General features: G+C 40.9%; 1 protein-coding gene and 1 long non-coding RNA gene across 4 annotated transcripts in view; one reads left to right on the forward strand and one right to left on the reverse strand.

The window, feature by feature from the left end:
• Positions 1-3,678: 3,678 nt before the first annotated feature.
• LOC148133360 (uncharacterized) lies at positions 3,679-11,546 on the reverse strand. The gene is made up of 3 exons (XR_015746694.1): positions 10,768-11,546; positions 9,690-9,798; positions 3,679-5,172 (listed from the first exon to the last, which is right to left on the reverse strand). It is a non-coding gene; the product is annotated as an uncharacterized LOC148133360 (long non-coding RNA).
• Positions 10,654-20,419, forward strand: part of CD82 (CD82 molecule) — a 73,196-nt gene continuing 63,430 nt past the window's right edge. Inside the window, exon 1 of one of the 3 annotated variants that reach the window (XM_087951272.1) lies at positions 10,654-10,872. The gene's annotated coding sequence lies outside the window, so the exon portion shown is untranslated. Of the gene's footprint in view, positions 10,873-11,720; positions 11,848-13,568; positions 13,714-20,419 lie in introns of those variants that run through there. The other 2 variants (XM_026664662.2, XM_087951271.1) reach the window with 2 other exon arrangements.

The following is a 20,419-nucleotide window of genomic DNA, read 5'->3' on the forward strand; positions in this document are numbered from 1 at the left end:
GATTGAACCGCGTGCGGGCAGGCGGGGTGGGGGTGACCGAGCGCTTCGGAGGAGCTGCGGCGACAGGAAAAGCCATTCCCCCAGCGAGAGAGCGACTGAGAGAGGAACGAGGCAGACACCTGAGGGAGGGAGGGAGACACCTGAGGGATGGGGCTGAGGGAGGCAGGGCCGAGGCGCTCCCTGAACTTGGTGGTTTGCTGGCAGACGTTTTATTACCCGACTAAGTAACAACATCAGATGTTACCTAGTCAGGTAATGAAACGTCTGCAAGCAAACCACCAAACTCGGATTCTTCTCCCCTTCCCCCCCCCCGGTCCTTGAAAAAGTGTTTGTGCTTGAAACTGGTCCCTGGTACAAAAAAGGTTGGGGACCACTGCCTTAACCCACATCAAATTTGTAGCTTGATAATACAACTCCCAATTAGGCAAAGCAAATCCTCCTCTTATTCTGGCATCTTGCAAAAGTTTTAACTTTATTCTCGCTTTCTTACCTTGCCATATATATTTCAACACAGTTTTATTTAAATCTTCAAAATAATCTTTTCCAAGCCTAACTGGAATTGTTTGGAACAAATATAAAATTCTGAGTAGTATATTCATCTTGATTGTTGATATTCTCCCTATTAATGACAGTTGTAAATTTTCCCATTTCGCCAAATCTAGCGCTATCTGCTGCTTAAGTTTGATAAAATTATTCTCTTTTAGTGTACTACATCTTGCTGTGAAATGTATCCCCAAGTACTTGATCTTATTCGTGACCTGAATTTTCAGTACATCCGCCAGTTCTTCCTTTTGTCTTGATAGGATATTCTTTGTCAAGATCTTTGTTTTATCTTTATTTATTTTTAAACCAGCCACCTTTCCATATACCTCTATCTTTTCTATCAATTTTGATGCTGTTTCTAGTGGGTCTTCTAAAATGAAAACCAGATCATCTGCAAATGCTTGCAACTTGAATTCTTCCTTTTTAATTTTCATCCCTTTTATATCCTCTTCTTCTCTAATATTTCTGTTTAACACTTCCAAGGTTAACACAAACAACAAAGGTGATAGTGGGCACCCTTGTCTTGTTCCTTTTCTTATGTCAATAGAGTTTGTCAGTTCTCCCTCTATCATTACCTTTGCTGTTTGGTTATGATATATAGCTTCTATTGCTTGAATAATTTTTTTACCAAAGCCCATCTGTTCCAGCTGTAATAACATGAATCGCCAATTCACATTGTCAAATGCCTTCTGTGCATCTAAAAATATCAAAGCCATTTGCTTTTCAGGATGTGCCTTTTAGTATTCCAAAGTGTCCAAGATTACTCTCATATTGTCTTTAATTTGTCTCTTTGGCAGAAATCCATTTTGATCAGGGTGGATAAAATTGTTTAAGTATTTTTTAAGTCTTTCTGCCAATATTGAAGCAAATAATCTGTGTTTAGTAAGGAAATAGGTCTATAGTTCTTGATTTGTAATGGATCGGCCTCCTCTTTTGGGACAAGTGTAATATAAGCTTCTGACCATGATTTGGGTATCTTCTTCTTTAACATAACTTCACTCATAACTTCTAGCAATGGGAGGTTTAACAATTCTTGTAGTGTTTTATAAAATTCTGCCAGAAGTCCATCTGGCCTGGTGCCTTTCCATTGTTTTGCTTCTTAAGTGCTTCAGTTAACTCCATCATCGTTACATTGCTTTCTAACATTGTTTCAATCACTGTAGATACTGTAGGTATCTGGGGTAGATTAGCATTCTGTAAGTACTGTTTAACTCTTTCCTCATCAATATTTTCCTCATCAATATTCTCTTGTGTATAGTTTCCCAAAATCGTATCTATTCTGGACCATGATAAACGTCTGTTTGAATAGAAGTTGTATTGTTTAGTCTTAGCATTTCTTTCTCTCCATGTATCTTGTTTCATCTATCATTTTAAAAAAGGATTTAGGGAGAGTCTTTCTGTTTTGCTTTGTTGTTTTCTGTGCTGTATAGCAGGGGTCCTCAACCACCGGGCCGCGGACCGGTCCCGGTCCGTGGAGCACTCTGTACCGGGCCGCAAAGAAAAAATAAATAAAAAAATGGCGACTTTCTTCGCCTTCGGTGAATGCTGCTGGGATCGGGGATCAAGGACACAAATGAAAGAAGGGGAGGGAGGAAGCAACCGAAGCCTGTCCTGCTCTCTGGCTCAGCAGCCGGTTTCCTCCCGCCTCGTTCCTCTCTCAGTCGCTCTCTCGCTGCTCCACCAGCCCAGGAAGAAACTGCTTCAAAGAAGCTGGGGGGGTGGTGGCTTTTCCTGTCGCCGCAGCTCCTCCAAAGCGCCCGTTCACCCCCACCCCGCCCGCCCGCGACTGGTTCAATTCAGTGCCCCGTTCTGCCTGTCTGGTTGTTTGGGAGCAGCTTCGGCTGAGAATAATAACTATTCGCCTCTTTTTATCAGCCGAAGCTGCTCCGAAACGAAGAAGGCAGGCAGGCAGGCAGGCAGAACGGAGCACTGGGTTGAACCGCGGGCGGGCAGGCGGGGTGGGGGGTAAACGGGCGCTTTGGAGGAGCTGCGGCGACAGGAAAAGCCACCCCCGGCTTCTTTGAAGCAGTTTCTTCCTGGGCTGGTGGAGCAGCGAGAGAGCGACTGAGAGAGGAACGAGGCAGACACCTGAGGGAGGGAGGGAGACACCTGAGGGATGGGGCTGAGGGAGGCAGGGCAGAGGCGCTCCCTGAACTTGGTGGTTTGCTGGCAGACGTTTTATTACCCGACTAGGTAACAACATCAGATGTTACCTAGTCAGGTAATGAAATGTCTGCAAGCAAACCACCAAACTCGGACTCTTCCCCCGGTCCTTGAAAAAGTGTTTGTGCTTGAAACTGGTCCCTGGTACAAAAAAGGTTGGGGACCACTGCTGTATAGTCCAATTTATTATCTACAATCCCATTAAAGTCTCCCATCATAACTATATTAGCATAGTCCAGTTCAATTATTTTCATATGTAATTTTCTATAAAATTCTTCTTGATTGACATTCGGGACATAGATTGCAATCAGGAGTGTTTTCATATTATTGTCCATTATTTCCACCATTAGCAATCTTCCATCGTCATCGGTATAGATCAATTTCGCTGGGATAATATCTTTAATGTATAAAACCACTCCTCTTTTCTTGCATTGTGTCAAAGAGGTAAATATTTTCCCTAATTTTGTTGCTTTTTAATATGTACTTCTTGTAGGCAGATTATATCAAATTTTAATTTCTCTAATTGATGGAAAGTTTTCCTTCTTTTAACAGCTGAGATAACAGTAAAACAGAAACAAATTAGGAATGGATCCCTAAGTTTGTGAAACCATAATAGAGGTAAAAATAGGGGAAATGGCTGGACCAGATTATATATCATCCTTGTTATATATGTTTTAAATTATTACATCTGCTGTAAAAAAAATATGAATTTTATTTTACAGACTGGAAAGACAACAGTTGAATATAAACTAATATACTATTAATACTTAAGTTAGTCAATATCTTATTTCACCAAAAAGCTACAGCAAATAATGGCAATAAGTTATTTATGATGATTTTAACTGAGAGGGTGAAAATAGTACTACAGGATTTTATTGGTGGAATTAGTGTGGGTTTTTACTCAAAAATAATTGAGAGACAATAGTAGAAATGCATTGGATAGTTTGAAATATCTAGAACAACACAATGTATTGCAAGCTGCATTGATTTTTTATTTTGATGCAAAAAAGGCCATTGACAATTTGAACTGGACACTCTTGTATACATTTTTGGAAGATATGGACATTGATAAGGGTTTTATTACATGAGTAAAATCAATTTACACCCTACAAAGTGGACAGAGAATTGTAAATAAACCAACAAATTTTGTGAAAGGAACAAGACAAGCTGTCCCATCAACACTGTTGTTCATATTAGTGGAAGAATTGGAAGTATTTTGGAAGCATTGAGAAGAGACACAAAACATAAGATAAAAGAATTGTTGAAATGAGAATTAAAAAGAAATATATAAATTATGGGTGTTTGCTAAAGATTTAGTCATAATTTCTGAAGTTCCTTTGGAAGTAATAGAAATATTAATGGAAAAACTAAACGATTTTTGTGTATTAGCTGGCTTTATAATTAATAACCAAAAGACAAAGAGTTTAACAAAACACATGAAAAACCCTAAAATGAAACTAATACAAAATTCCCCTCATTTTAAGTCGAAAAAAGTAAAACATTTGGGTATTACCATGCCAAATATTAATTGCATATTATATCAAAATAATTATGTCAAGACATGGAATGAAATTAAGAAACACATGTTAAGGGGATAAAAATAAATCTATTATCTTGAATACAGTTTTTGTTTGAAAGAATGTTCATTTTGACAACTGATATACCATTTAGGAAATGGCAGTAAGATATATCTAGGTTTGCATGGCAAGAGGAGCAACCAAGGATTAGATATAAAGTCTTTCAAGATGCAAAGGAATAAAAAGGAATGGGATTGCCTGATTTACATTTCATTTTGTAGCCTGGTTAATAGTGAAGCATGTTAAGAGTGCAGGCTGAAATGCAGCACACATTTGGAGTGTCATCCCTGATGTAAACCTTTTTCTGGGTATTATAGTTTCAGACTGTAAATAAACATATAGCTTGTTAAAAGAAATAGTATAATTGTTTTAGCCTGATCTCGACTTCATATATCTAGATGTGGGGTCCTTAGTTTTCTCTGATCTTAGTTGCTTTCTTGCAGACTGTTTCATTACCTAGCTAGGTAACATTTGCAATGTAGTAGATATCTAGATGCCCCTTAGATGGTAGCAAATATTTAGAGCAAGTTATTTGATATTACCTACTGGTGCTCTCGATTGTTTGGCATTAGCAAAATGTTTGGGGATAATTTTTCAGCAACCATTTACAGATGAAACATTTTTTTTCTTTTCAGTTTTCAAAAAGTAGAAATTTATCAGGCCGTCTGTTCTGATTTAAAGAAAACATTGCCTGTTGAGTGCCTCCTGATTGTGCAGCTGTTGAAAGCATGGGAAGACTGCCAGGTGACAGCTGGCAATTCTAGCTTAAACACGCACTTGATGGTAGCACAATCAGCCAGGCATTTGCCTGTTTGGGTAACAACCGAACAGCTTGGTTTTGTCGCCAAAAGGTGGAATCATCCTTTAAGGGATGATCTGGAGTAGAAGCCTTGTAGAGAAACATAGGAGGAGACCTGTGTTAAGTCTATTGTAAACAAGGTTCAGAAGGAGTCTAGTAGCACCTCTTCAGGCAAACATTTTTTTTCATTACAATGTTTTTCTTAAAAAAAACATCAGCTTTTCTTAAAAAGGCATCTGATGCAGCAGTGGGAGCCTGCCTGTTCCACTACCGGTTTGGTGAACTTGCGCACCTAACGTGTGCGTACTTCTTTCCACACACCAGCTGAGGCCTGCAGCGCCAATCAGCTGAGAGGATAAGGGAGAAAAAAAGCACAGGGCAGGTGGGAGGGCCAATCCTGCACTTTTCTCTTTTTTATCCTCTCAGCTGATCATTGGAGGCTTTTTTAAAAACTACCGTTCAGGTGAACCGTGCTGAACCGTTGAATACCACCATTGATTTGATGAAATGAGTAAACAAACGCCTTTTAAACAAATTATACTCCGAAAAATACCTGACTCCTTCTAAATTTTGTAAGACAAGATGGTTACCAGCAAGCTGATTGCCCTATGACAATAGTCCTTATCCCTTGGATGAAGTAAACTATAAAAAAAAAAATCTCAAGCTATCAGTTTCTATATCTCTTTTGGGTCTCTTGAATTTGCACTTTAGTTGCAAAGTTAAGTCCTCCGAGCTGGAGGTGATAAATTGACGATTACTATTATTGTCCTGTTGCTAGGAGCTAAAAGGCAGATTTGTCAGCAAAAGATAATGTGAAGTTGCTAGCCTCTGGATGAATCACAACTGCTGGACTGACAAGCAAAGATTAAGTGTTTTTTATACTTAAAATAGAAAAGGGCATTTTAGCCTGGGGTACACAGACTCCTTTGGAGTCCGAATAGCTTTCTAGATGTCTGTGAACTTGGATGGGGGGAGGGGGGAAGTTACTTTATTTTTTCTAACCTATTATTGAGATTTTGCTTTTCATTCAACTGAATGTAGATAAAAAAACCTAATTTATGCCCCCAGATGCCAGAAGTGCTAATTTTAATAAACTGAATTTATGTTATTATTATGTATTCTATTCTATTATACATTTGAACATTAATTTCCTTTGTAAAGCAATTAAAAACATTTTTCAAAGAAAGGATTCACAGGTTTCACCAGACTCTCAAAAAGCACAAAAAGAGAACGAACTCTGAAATACCCTAAGTAGGGATACAGTATATTAATGAAGAAACTTTGTTCAGTTTAAATCTTTGCATTTTGCATTTTATTTCAATGAAAGCCCCCTAAGGAGAGAATAACTTCTCTCAGATCTGGGGCTTATTTGGAATTTGAACTCTCAAAATGGTTGCCATACTTGTTTGAGTTATATTCAGGACCTCATAGCTGTAAGCATAGCCCTGTCCCAAACATGCTTTTCCAAAAAGGCAACTGGACTTTCCTTGTTGTTCTTTGAAGACGTTTCGCTTCCCATCCAAGAAGCTTCTGAACTAAAGAAGCTTCTTGTATGAGAAGCAAAACATCTTCAAAAAAAAAACCAAGGAAGTCCAGTTGCCTTTTGGAAAAGCACCTTTGGGACAACTATGACCTCTCCATAGACAAGCATATTCCTGGATTAAAAGAGGAAGTGTGGCTTCCAAACATCTAATGCATTTCCATAGCTGAAGATGGGCTAGAACATGAACTTCCCTCTCCACAATGCCAGTCCAACCCTTTAGCCCCTCGGCTACTTTGTGTTATTTGTAGAAGGCATATTGCAGAGATTGTTCCCAATTACAAGCTTAACTACCCTTGAACTAATACCAGAGGCCTGCTTCACCATATGCTCCACAGCAGCCTTTCACAATCAGATGCTTCTAGAACCTGGACTTCACACTGTCGATGGATTCTGGAGATGGAAGACCAACCCATCTGATCAGTACAGTGGTGGGATGTCGCCAGTTCAGACCGGTTCAAGTAAACCGGTAGTTCCGATGATCAGTTGGCTCCGCCCACCTGCACCTGTCCTATCCTGTCCTTTATTTCCTGCTTTGTAGCTCATCTCAATTGCGCGGCACAGCTGATTTCCCCCCCCCCCACCCCCTGCTGTTCTACTTGCTGTTCTACTTACTGTTGCTGACTTGGAAGGTAAGCACCTAATGGCTGCTTACCTTCCATTTTCTGCGCTGCATGCAAGCGCTCCATTTTCAGCGCTGCGTGCAAGCGCCTTAGGCAAAGCGCGTGCTCACTGAACCGGTTGTTAAACTGGCAGCATCCTACCACTGGATCAGTACTAAGTGGTAGAAGGCTGCTTTGGTGTAAAACAGCTGCAGACTTGAAGTAATTGAGACTGAAATCTAAATAGGTTGCCCTTGAGGCCCATAATCTTGATAGATAGCTTTGGTGAGAACTGGTTGTAAAATGCTTTCTGGAATGTCTGTCTGTCTGTCTGTTTATCTCGCCTCTCTTGCCAGCACTTGCTCAGGTCCATTTTTGGAAACACAGAAGATGCCTTCTCTTGTATTGCTCCTAATTCAGGGGACCCCCAACCTTTGATTCATGGACTGGCACTGGGGCATGGCATGCCAGAAATCAGGCCATGCAAACAAGTGAAGCCCCATCTGTGGGATGCAGGTAGCCCACCCCATCCAGTCCATGGAAAAACCTCTCTGCATGGAACCAGTCCCTGGTGCCCAAAAGGTTGGGGGCCACAGTCTAAACTATAGAATGCAATTCCTTCTGATTTATTTATTTTATTTTATTTATTTATTTATTTGATTTGCCAATTGTTTACAAGATAATAAGTATAAGCGTATACATAGTTGTGAATACATGAAATGGGTACATATAAGAAAAATAAAAGAATAAGAGAAACAATAGGACAGGGACGGTAGGCACGTTGGTGCGCTTATGCACGCCCCCTACAGACCTCTTAGGAAGGGGGTGAGGTCAATAGTAGACAGTCTAAGGTTAAAGTTTTTGGGGTTTGGGGAAGAGACTACAGAGTCGGGTAGAGTATTCCAGGCGTTGACCACTCTGTTGCTGAAGTCGTATTTCCTGCAATCAAGTTTGGTGCGGTTTACTTTGAGTTTGTATCTATTGTGTGCTCTTGTGTTGTTATGGTTGAAGCTGAAGTATTCATTGACAGGTAGGACATTGCAATGTATGATTTTATATACCATGCTTAAGTCAGACCGAAGGCAGGCGTAATTCAAGGTTTTCTAGTTCTAGAATTTCAAGTCTGGTGGCATAAGGTATTCTACAACGAGTAGAAGAGTGGAGAACTCTCCTTGTGAAATATTTCTGGACTTTCTCAATTGTGCTAATATCAGATACGTAATGAGGGTTCCAGACTGATGAACTGTATTCGAGTATTGGTCTAGCAAATGTTTTGTATGCTCTGGTTAGTAGTGTGATATTACCAGAGAAAAAGCTACGTAGGATTAGGTTAACAACTCTTAATGCCTTTTTGGCTATGTAGTTGCAGTGGGCTCTAGCACTTAGATCATTAGAGATGAGTATTCCAAGGTCCTTTACAGAGCTTGGGTCATCAACAAGTTCTTGACTATTCAGCTTGTATTTTATTTTCTGATTTTTTTGCCAATATGTAAGACAGAGCATTTATTTGTTGAGATTTGAAGTTGCCATTTGTTTGACCATTCAGATACATAGTCGAGATCTTTTTGAAGGGTAGCAGTATTGTCTGTGGTATTGAACAGCTTTACATCATCAGCGAAAGAGAACGCAATTGCTCTTAATATGATCGCAGAGGTCATTTATGTAGAGTATGAAGAGAGTTGGTCCTAGAACACTGCCCTGGGGGACACCACTATTGACAGGTACTGGATTTGATAGGACGCTCCCGATTTTGACCATTTGTTGTCTGTTTGACAGGAATGCTTCTATCCAGTTATTCAGTTGTCCAGAGATACCATAGGATTTTATTTTTAGGAGTAGTTTGTCGTGTACCACTGAATCAAAGGCTTTACAGAAGTCTATGTAGATTGCGTCTATTATATTAAAACATTAACCTGGCTTTTTCAGTCTGATTGCCTTTTCAGCTGATTCAAAATTTATATTAATTTTTGGAATTTTAAAGTTGGAAGAGGCCATTTAGGTCCCTATGTTCAATCTCCATTTGGGGCATACATTTAAATGAAGGCTATGCTGATAGAGGGCTATCTTTTCTCTGTCTAAAACATCCAGTGAAAGGATCTGATCATCACCCCACTCTCAATGGATAGTTGGTTTCTCTGTTGACCTGCTCTTCCTGTTCAGACTTATTTGTTTAATTTTTGGTTGCAATCTCTCTTCCTGTAATATTAACCTCTATGTTTTACCCTCTCAAACGAGAGAGGATCCATGTCAACAAACACTTATATGGAGACTTACAATACTTGAACATTTTTCAAACATTTGTGAACAATGATGACACACTCAACTATGAACTATCCTATCCATTTTATATACCATTATGTAAGGGAATAAAGCCATTCAGACAAACCCATTTAAGAGGGTAATAAGAAATACACAGCAACAATGCACTGAAATCACTGTAGAAGACATAATGTTTGATAATTTACCAGTTTTGGGACATGACAGTTCCTTTTGGTTTTATTTCTCTGAATGTGTTTATTGGAGGCTATCATTTTACTTCCCAACAAGGATTGGAGGTCAGAGGTTTCTAAAGGGCTGCAGAAATGGATTGAAGATGTAGTTCACGACAGTAAAAAATGTATATTGGACAGTAACTGAATAGTGAAAACCAGTTCATCAACAATTATACCACACATTCCACCCTGAAAAGAAGGGTTTTTAAAATATAATTTAGGAAAGGCCAGGTTCACCTATTTGGGGAAAGGCACACCAGTCAAAGAGAATCCCCAAAATGTAGCAGTGATGAATCTTCTCTTCCTGGTTTTCTCTAGCTATTTGGACCAAGGAAGATCCCCAAATTGAAACTTATAGGGAGAATTAATACTTGGAATTCTCTAAAGTGCCACACCCACCACTTGCAGGTGTGAAACCAACCAGCTGGGAAGAAAATACGACAAGCAACAAGTGGTTGTTTCTATGAATCCTAGCACTTGCCCAGCTGTTGGGCACAGTTGGCAATCAAATATCCACTTGACCCAGAATAGCATTTTTATTTATTTTTATTTGCCACACATCTTCTTTGGTGGCAGCTGCTGGCATATTTGTGACTCAAACCGATATTCATGAAATATTATGCACAGGCTGAAAGAAAACAAGGTTGCAGCTGCCATGACCTCCAACTGGCTGCAGAACACTCCCTACTCGTGCATTTTAAAATCCTCGGGTGCATCTGACAATTTCTACTTTATAACAAGATTACGAAGCGGCCATGAAGGTTTATTCCCCCCCTCCCCTCCTCATAAAAATAAGCAAGGTTACTTTCAGAAAATGTTTAGCATTTCAGAAAGTTAAGATATTCCCATCCCGTTAAACATGTAACTCTCCCAATCACCACCTTCCCCGGTTATATGTTCCACAGTGGGGGAGCCAGTACTACGATTCCCAGAATTCTCCTCTGGCATGGCCACTGACAACTACAGGTTGCCGCTTGTCCCCGTTGGAGCAACTCGTGTCTTTTTTTTTTTATGCCGATCCTTTCAGGCATTCTGGTGCCCCTTCACCCACCTACACTCTGGATGGCGTGCAGGCATGTCTAACTCTCGATGCAAAGGGCATTTCTGAATAGTTTGCGTCTGTGCCTGGAGGGAACATTCAGGCTATTAACCAAAGGTGCATATATAAATCGAGGGACAGGAAGACGCCAGGATCGCAATGCATTGAGCTCCTTCTGAATGACGCCTTGATCTGTTAATTAGAAATTCTGGAATCTATGCATACGATTCTGTCCCATTGCTGAAAATATGAAATAAATGCCCAGATCTCAGCGCGTTGAGCCGTCCGTCTAAACCGCAAGAAGAGAGTCCTCGCCTCCAAGGCTACAGTGCACCTGCAGAGAGGCTGCCACGTGATCGAGAAATTTGTATAATTCTAGATGGTCGGAATTCCCCGCTCCCCCCGCGAATCCTGGTTAACCGAAACGGCGATTTTTTTTGGGGGGCGGGGGATTTCCCCGGTTTCGCTAAACTCGGTTTGGCTCATGGGCGGTGAATCTGGATCCTAAGCCTGGAAAATCCATGAGCGCAGGATGTCATCAAGCTAACCACGGTTTACTCCGCACGCGCGTAAGTTCAGCGCAAGGCGCGAACACGGGGTCCGTGGGGCGTTTGGAAGAAAACGCCCCGCGGCATATCCACGCGCGCGTGTAAGGGGATCAGAAATCCCTGCGTTCAACGCCGAGCACGGCAGAAGAGAAAACGCAGGAGGCAAAAGAGGGAGGGGTGGAGGTGGACGGAGGTCCCACTGGTATTTTGTGAAACACTCGGTCGGCAGCGCTTAAAGTCAACGTGGAAAATAAGGCGTGTCGTTCCACCTCCCTCCTCTGGCCTCCAGGTTACGAGCAGAGTTACTGGGCTGTCCTTGCTTTCGGGCAAGCAAGGGTTAAAACGTGGAAGGCGTCTCTGGGCTGCCCCAGAGGTTGGCCCTTGCCGCTGCCACCACCTCCTCCTCCCGAGCGGACTGAAAGCAGCTGGGGCTGAGAAACGAAGCCAAGCGGAGCCAAGCCACCTCGGCTCACGTTGTTTTTCTGAGCCCGCGCGAGCCTAGAGCCAGGGCGCTTTCATTGCACGGCGGAGCTTCTTGTCTCAGGTAACGCCGGGCGTCGTTGCTGCCCCTTGAGGGGAGGGCGATTCTGGGCTGCACGGTTGGGGGACTTCGTGGCTTTGGGTGGAGGGGGGAGCGAGGACAGATGGGGTCCGCGAAGTGGGGCTTGCCTGCCCTTGCTGGCTGCCTCTGCTTCCTTAGGGGCGGGGAAGGGGGCTCATCTGGACCAAGGGTGAGTCTCCCCCTCAGTTTCCCCTGAAGGATCGCTTTTGCCTTCTCCCTACGTCTTCCCTCTGTTAAAATCCCCCACACACACATACACTTATTTTCGGCGGATAGATTTCGTGTCTGAGCATTCTCACATGACGGTGGGTCTTTTTTCCCCCTGAGCAGAGTTTCCCTCCCCCCAGTTTTTTTTTTTTTTCTGCTACGCGCTGAAGGCATGCAAGGATTGTGTAGTAGGGCAGTGATTTATGTTTGGAAGGGACTGGGGATGAGAGAGGAGGGGGAGAGGGGCCACGTCTCCACTTAGGAGAGCCAGCTTGACAACTGATTAAAAAAATAAATAAATCCGGAGGCCTTTTCTCGGGTCTCTCTTGGTCCTTTTGCTTATTCCCGAGGATCCGAAGCTCGCTTGATTGATTGAGTAGGGCAATGGACTGTTTCTTCAGGGAAGAAGGGAAGGGGGTAGGAGGAAAAGCCCCCACCCTGTTGTTTTGGCTCTGCTTCTTCTTCTTCTCTGGACAATAGTGGCCAGGCAAGCAGAAGTTCAGTAGGCGAAGACTGTTCCTGGCATTAGGGGCATTGCTAGGAAATGGTTCCACTTGAGAAAGGAAGGGATTTTCCAGCTAAACAGCACTGGTGGGAAGGGCTGGTGGGAACTCTCTCCCTCCTTCCTAAGGGCAACTGGTGGATTCCTTTTACACTAATCCTCTTCCCTGACTAGCAATAGCCTTTGGAAGCTGTCTGGCTGTTGTTCAGGGTGTCAAGAAGGGAGTGGGTTCAGTGACTGTCAGAAAAGCTCTCCCAGATAAACAAGCACCCACACACTCTTTGCTATTTGAGCATGAAGTCCATCAAATTACCAGCCAGCTACTTGCTGAAGTCAAAGTGTTGGCTTCTTGCTTTCTCCAGCTGTGAATGAAAAGCAAGTCAGTTTTGAGGCCATAATATGTTAAATAGACTTTTGAGCTTCACACCCTCCTTCTGAAGGTAAAACAGCTGATTGGGAGTGAGAGGCAAACCACTAATAAAGAACAAGGTGTTCCTTTTTACTGCCAGCTGAGAAGGGCAGGGAGCTTCCCTTTGCCCAAGGCTGGAAATTCCAAGGTTTCTGTCTCTACTCTTCACTGAGTGAGCATGGAGGGAGGCAAACAATAGATAGTTGTGTTTGCTTGCTCACTGGGGCATCTCAGTATAGAGAATGACTTCTGCATGCTGGAGCCATCTCATCCTGCTTATAATCTCTCTAGGTAGGGCATTTTAGAGGCTAGGTCATCCCAGAAGTAGCCATCTGGCCTCTTGGAACTGTGTGTTAAGCTCAAATTGTCCAGTCCTTATTATTATGGATTGAAAAGGTGAGTCATCAGGTAGAATGCTCAGTTTAACATTCAGGGAGATTGAGCAACTAAGCAACCTATTACTTCTTTCCCGTCATTTTCTATTAAGCTCCTTTTTACTTCCTTGTCTAAAGAGAAGAACTGAGCATGCAGATATTCCAGTTTTCCCAACTTGTTAACCTGGTGTTATGTCATACTAATTACCCATTTAATAAGGATGATGGGAGTTTTAGTGAAGCATACCTGGAAAGCACTGAATCGGGGGAAGTTGTAATAGCAGGGGGGAGAAGGAAAGCGATGTAAGCAATTGCTGAACAACAATACTGTTGCTTCCTCAAGTCCTGCGGAGAAGGTCAGAGAATTTCACATGAACTGAGCAAATGTATAGATGTGGCAGTTCTCTTTTTGGAAGAGCAGCTGTTTTCTCTTGCTCACTATCCTACCACTTTGAATAATACAGTAGGAAAGATTTGAACCTCTGGGTAGAATCTCTTGTATCTTAGAACACAAGATAAGGTTGGAAGGGACCTGAGAGATCTTCTATTAGCGAGAAAATATTTCTTTAGCGGCCAACCTTCCATGTTTTATTGCTTGCTGGGTTCACGGAAGCTAAATCAGGATTGCTTGATTCACCTGAAGTTTCCAATTCATAAACCAGAGATCAAGATTTCAAAACCATGATACTGTAGTTGATAAAATTAAATCAAAAGTAAACAATCTCCTTACAGTTTCACACAATATGTGTACACTGTGAGATAGGATTCCCATATTCTAAGATTAAGTTTGTTTGTTTTTTCTGATGGGCACCTGAATGTTGTTTGATTTTTGGTAGTGTGATGTAACCTAATCAGGATAATTGGTAAATCATTGTGTATAAATGAAATTATTATCTTATGTTCAACACATTGTGGTTAAAATAGGATGGTTTAATATGTAAAACAGCTGCCATGTGGCAAGAAGTTCTAAGTATTTGAAGTAAGAGGTAAATAAATGAGAAAGTGAATCTGGAGAGCCAAATCTACATGCTACACTGCCCAGAATAAAGCAAATCAAGTGTACAACAGAGGCTGTTTGCCTGTTGGCTCTACACCAGACCTGCCATATTGGACTTGCAAAGTTCTGAACAACTTTGATTCTACTGATGCTGGAAACTATTTGTTGCCATCCAGCGATCTTCTACATTTTTGCTTTGTTGAATCACTTCATTTTTTATCTTCAGAAAACTAGGATCTTGGAAAACTGGCTGGGCAGGGAAATTCCAAGGTTCTATGAAAGGTCTTGCTCTTGCTTTCTTTTTCAACCTCCATTTTTGTGTGTGTGTGTGTGTGTGTTGTGTGCTGTGGTGGTAGGAGAGTGACAATATATCATTACAATATGTCATTTCCTCTGTTGCCTTTCTTTCTTTCAGGATAAAACTGAGAAGCACATCCATTCGATTTAGCATTTGATTTGCTGTCCTGTATGGTTGGGCCCTCAGGAGTATGTGGAGAGAGTTAGTGGGTTATTTTGCTGCAGAGTTGGTAAATCCAGTCAATCTTCAAATTGTAGGCTGATTGCACTGGTACCAGGCTGAAAGTTCACAAGACATAATTGCCATAATAGCTGGCTATTGGGAGTCTGACGATATTTGGAGAGGGGTGAAAAATAATCATTGAAATCATTTTAGATGTAGAGGCAGGGTTGGGGGATTGTATGTAATCAGTTGAACAGGAAAAATGAACAAAGGGGCCTGGCCTTGAAACTATATTAGTAAAAGAAACTTAGGTGTGACACAGAAGATGTATGTTGAAGCACATCCCTGTATATCTCCACCTGCCCTATCTTCCAAGCTTGTCTCAGCTAGTGGTGTCTCCTGATGATACATTGAATTTGTTTGACAGTCATATTTTGCTAATGAAGTGACCTAATGTGCATGAGCCTCTGAAGTAATAGTAGTATCTAGCCTAGGTTTGTGTGCCATTTGTAATTTGGAGGTATGAAGAAGTTGAGGCTCTCCAAAAATATATATAGAGAGATTTGTTAGGGGCTTCTAAAGGCAACTGGAATGCAACAGCAACACTATTCTGATTGGTCTCTAGGACAGAACTGTGTTGTGGTCATTATCACAACAACTGGAGTGGTTTATAAAGTCCCAATAAAGACAGCTTTTTGAAGTGAAGTTTCACTTGTTCAGACTGATAAACCAATTAAGTTAATTTGGGCAAATAATTGTATGAGTTGGTACATTTTGTAGCCAAATATGATTGTTTTCCTGATCCAATTTGAGTCACCTAGAATTTTCCAGATCCATCTTGATCAAAATGTTCATGATTAGTTGTTTAATGGACTGTAGTCCTATGTAACTATAGCTCAGAAAAGGATACCATGTTGGTGTAGCTGGGGATCTTTTTCAGGCTGCTTAGAGTATCTTGTTATGTTTAAAATTTGGAATAAAATTGAAGTTTTTGCTAATAGAAAAATAGGCTAGGAATACTTTAAATATATAAATAAATTGATGTGCAAGGAATGAGAAGAATTGGCAGATGCTGTTAAGAAATTAGGATTTACTTCCTAAAATATAACTGTTGTCTTCTTAGCTCTGTTTCTTACCCACTTGTTCTCATCCTGTGGAATACAAGTCAGCAATGAGGTATAGTGGTTAAGGTATTGGATTCTGTATTGAACTCTAGTTCAAATTTGCTCTCATGTATGGAAGCTGATTGGATGATTTTTGGCCTTGACATTGTTTCTCAGACCAACTTACCTCACAGGATTGTTGCTGGGATAAAATGAAATGAAAGGCTTTTGTAGCCTGCTTTGAAATCTTGGAGAAACATGGGATATAAATCTAGTAAATCATAGCAACCTAGATGATAGGTATGGATGCTTTCAAAATACTTTAATGTGGAGAATTGTGGCTTGAAGAAGTAAAACATTCTTGACTAGAATTTTCTATGCTTCAGGAGAAATATTTTTCCCTGTAGATTTGGATCACCACATGCAAATTAAATGCTTTCATTTGGTAACTCTTGAATGTACTAACTAAACTGTCTCTTCCATTTAATCTTTTACAATGGCTTTCATTTGTGGGTGTATTTACATTTTCTGATCAAAAAACTTCTACCTTGCTGTCTTGGATTATAGTGGCAAGAACTAAATTGTATGCCGTAAGGTTGGCTCGAACTTTTTGCCTTTTGTTTTGTTGCTATTGTAGTCTTGGATGATTCTTGGCTGGGCATACTGATATGCCAAATAGGCATAACACTGAAATGGAAACTTCAGAAACTAATGGCTTGCAATTTTATGGATGGATTTAGGCCAAGCTTGGAAGGTTCAAAAGAAAACAAGTAATTTTCTGAAACTGTACATGCAAAGGGCTCATTAACATGCAAGGCAGAAACTAGCTTTCTGCAAAACCTCATAAAAATATAAGCATTCTCAGCTGACCCATTCCAGAGAAGTTGGTTTGTAATCCTTCAAATTATCTACAGATGATATAAAGTGGTGAGTTAGAGGCAGTTCTTACATGAAAACCAATTGATATAGAATCAGGTCTGCTTCATCAGAAAGGGAAACAATTTTTTGTTTTCCTTGAGCATTTCAGATATACCATAGGGCAATTGTTACTCTGTGGGTCCTTCCACAGGGCAACAGTTACGTTGGGTCTACAACTTCTGTAGTAGCATCATCTTGCCAAAAGATATATGAATAATTTTAATGTTAACAGACATGTTGGACAAGTTTGTGTTAACAAGCAGATACTTGATTATTGCATGCATGTACTGTTCTCTCCAGCAGTCTGAATATTTCAAGTTAATAAGAAAATGTTTATTTTGTGCAGTAAACAGTAAAGCAGCCATACTGAGTGACTCCAGACATTAGTTTTAGATATTGTGACTGAACCAAACTGCAAATAATATCCCATCTAAGCTGAGCCTCTCAGCTTGGTGTAAAATATAAATCCTGGTGGAAGAAGTAGATCTACACATTGCAGCAGTCTATGCCACGGCAGCTGCATTTTAAACAAAATAGCATAAGGATGACAAATAACACTGCAGTTATGTTAAATGTAGGCTAAAGTTGATTTATATCCCAAAGCTAGAATCTTCCTGAGAGTGACTTGAGTTAAAGTTTGTTTAATGACTTATGTCAAAATAGGAAAAAAAAAGTCCCTAATCTTTTCACGAACTAGTTTGGTAGGTTAAGGCATCAAACTACAAACCAGAGCATCTTGAGTTCTAGTCTTGCCTTGGACACAAAGCCAGCTGGATGACCTTGGGCCAGTTGCGCGTTCTCAGCCCTAAGAAAGGAGGCAAGGGCAAACCATTTCCCAAAGACCTTGCCAAGAACTGCAGGGACTTATTCAGGCAATTGCTTGCAGTCAACACTGGCTTGAAAGTGCCAAGAAACAAAACAAAACCCACCTTCCACAGGGCTGATGCTATTAAAAGGTAAAGGTATTCCTGTCAGTCATGACCAACTCTAGAACTTGGTGCTCATCTTCTTTTTTTGGCCAAGGGACACAACGTTGTCCAAAGACAATTTCCATAGTCATGTGGCCAGCATGGTTATATGCCAAAGGCTCACTGAATGTTGTTACTTTCCCACCAAAGTGGTACCTATTAATCTACTTGCATTTGCATGCTTTCAAACTGCTAGGTGGGCAGGATTGCCATTCTATTAAATTAATCTTTTCAACTTGAACATTACAATAGAATGAAGTCATGCACCTGGACAAATTTGCTGTAATACTCTTATCTTTTGTACATCTTTAACAAGACCATCTATATAGCACATAAGAAACAATGTATGTCAATGCCTCCTGTTCCTGCATATGCATCTTACATTTGTCAATGCCTCCTGTTCCTGCATATGCATCTTAACATTTTACATTCAGTTGTAACAAGGCCTATGTAGTCTTTATTATTCATAAGGGGTGTTTGTTTTCTTTTAATTCATCATTGTGAATTAAAATCTGAAATCCAAAAGAACAAGCCACAGATGAATTTGGCAGGTATCTTAATCATAGACAGCATTCATACTATTAAGATGCTGGCATCCTGTTGCCAAGGCTGCTGTATCTCCCTATGAGGAACTGAGTGGTATTTCATTTCAGATGAGTGGAGGATTGCAGCCAATCCTCTCTGTTCCTTCCAGCCCAGAAAAGTGAGTTATGGAATTTTATTCTCTTTTCATTGTAAACTTTCATGTTGCCTCTCCTTGCCATTCTTCAGTCTTTGTTCCATTATCCCACAGAAAAGGATTTTGCTGGTTAGAAATACCTTTCTAGATACAGTGATACTTTGGGAATTGTAATATTGCATTACTGACTTTTCTTGAATTGCAATCAAGGATTGAGGAGTAGGCAGGAGCTTGACAGACCAGTGTTCTGAGTACTGGACACGCGAGGACGCCAAATATATGATCTTGGTTACCTGAAAATAGTGCTGGTTTAGATTAAAAGACTGGCAAGGTTCAAACAGCATTTATTTGGTTTCAGCATACTGTGATGGGTGAACTCAGCTGCTGTGGTTGTAAATGTTGTGACTTAATGTAAAGTGTGAATCCAGACACCGATGGCCTATTCAACAAACCATGGTTATGCAAAATCATGAATACTGCTTCTTCTCCCACCTGAAATTACATCAGAATTTTCCTCACCTGCATGGTGAGATTTGTTGAAGTTAAGACGTCCCAAGTTTGAAGATTTTGGCTGCTTGCCAGTGTGAGTGGGGGAAGTCAGCGTTGCATAAAATCTTCAGCCACAGGTTTCTATTTTGGTCTCAAGTAATTTACCTTAATTTTTTATGTTCCACTTGTTTTTCTAGTACAGATAGTAGACTATGGTAGGTCAAGCTCTGTACTGTGTACTCTGAAGAGATCTCTGCTCTTAAGTCAATGCAGTGCCCTCCAGATACATTGAGACTAAAGTTCTCATGCTGACTGAAACGACTTTGATTACTCTGGGAATTCGTTGTTTCAGCACAATTGTTGTCTCAAGGTCTGGGTATAGTTGGCCTATGGTGTAAATAGTATTTCACAAAATTTAGGATTTCTGCCAACTGTTTTTCCCCCCCCCTGCCTTTGTTATTACTATGTTTTTAGGGTTGGTGTGTGTCTAACTTCAACTACATGGAAATGCCAGCTGAGCTACAAAAGGAGAGATAATTTCAGCTCTTTAGGGTCAGTCCTTAAGCTGACTTTGGCTGCTTCTGTGACTATTGTGTACTGTGTCCTCTGAAGATCAGCCAAAGCTATGCCTAGAAACATTCACAAACATTTCCTGTGCATGCAGTTCTCTGACTTCAGTCAGCAGCTGAGACCATTGGGGTAAAGGTATACATTTTAAGCAATGACATTTATTCATCCATTTAAACATCTGGTTTGTATATTTACCCAGCTATGTACAGTATAACGAAGCTGGATTCCACAGTGATTCTGAGTAGCATATAAAACTTAAAAAATGCAAAAATAACATAAAGAAGAAAGCACAATAACATCCAGACAGAACAATAAAGAATAAAACCTAACATAAATATTCCCATAAGAATCCTACCACCCGCCCATGTCTTTAGGGAAAAAAAAACTATGCTTTTAAGGACTGTTAGAAGATAAGTTGGCCATGGCAAGTCAGCTGTGGTGAGTTGGCCATGTGGGAATTGGCCGTGGCGAGTTGGCTATGGAGAATTGTCATAGACCCCCTTGGAGCATGCCAAGTCTGTCTGATTGTACAGGATAGTCAGAAATTTTTGGAAGTAGATGGAGATAGATGGACCTATGCGTTAAAATGGTGTTAAAATTCAAAATGTAATGCATTTGTGCTATTCCTATCCCCTTTCTCTTCATATGTTCCGAACTGTCTTCAAAATATTGATTGTCATTTCCTTTTTGTACAGACTACATTTGGCTTGAATTCCTATGTTAAACGCAGGGATGGGCTGCTACTGGTTCTCACTGGTTCAGGTGAACCGGTAGCTAATTTGATGGCCAGTTTAGTGAACTGGCAAATGCCACCCCTGGCTGGTTCCCCTGCCCCTCCCAGGAGCTCCCATGTGGCCCGTTTTCGAATTCAGGTAAGT

Source organism: Notechis scutatus, chromosome 1 (genome assembly GCF_049901735.1).
Source record: "Notechis scutatus isolate UNSWTSFEM ecotype Mainland chromosome 1, rNotScu1.2, whole genome shotgun sequence".
Classification (NCBI taxonomy): domain Eukaryota; kingdom Metazoa; phylum Chordata; class Lepidosauria; order Squamata; family Elapidae; genus Notechis; species Notechis scutatus.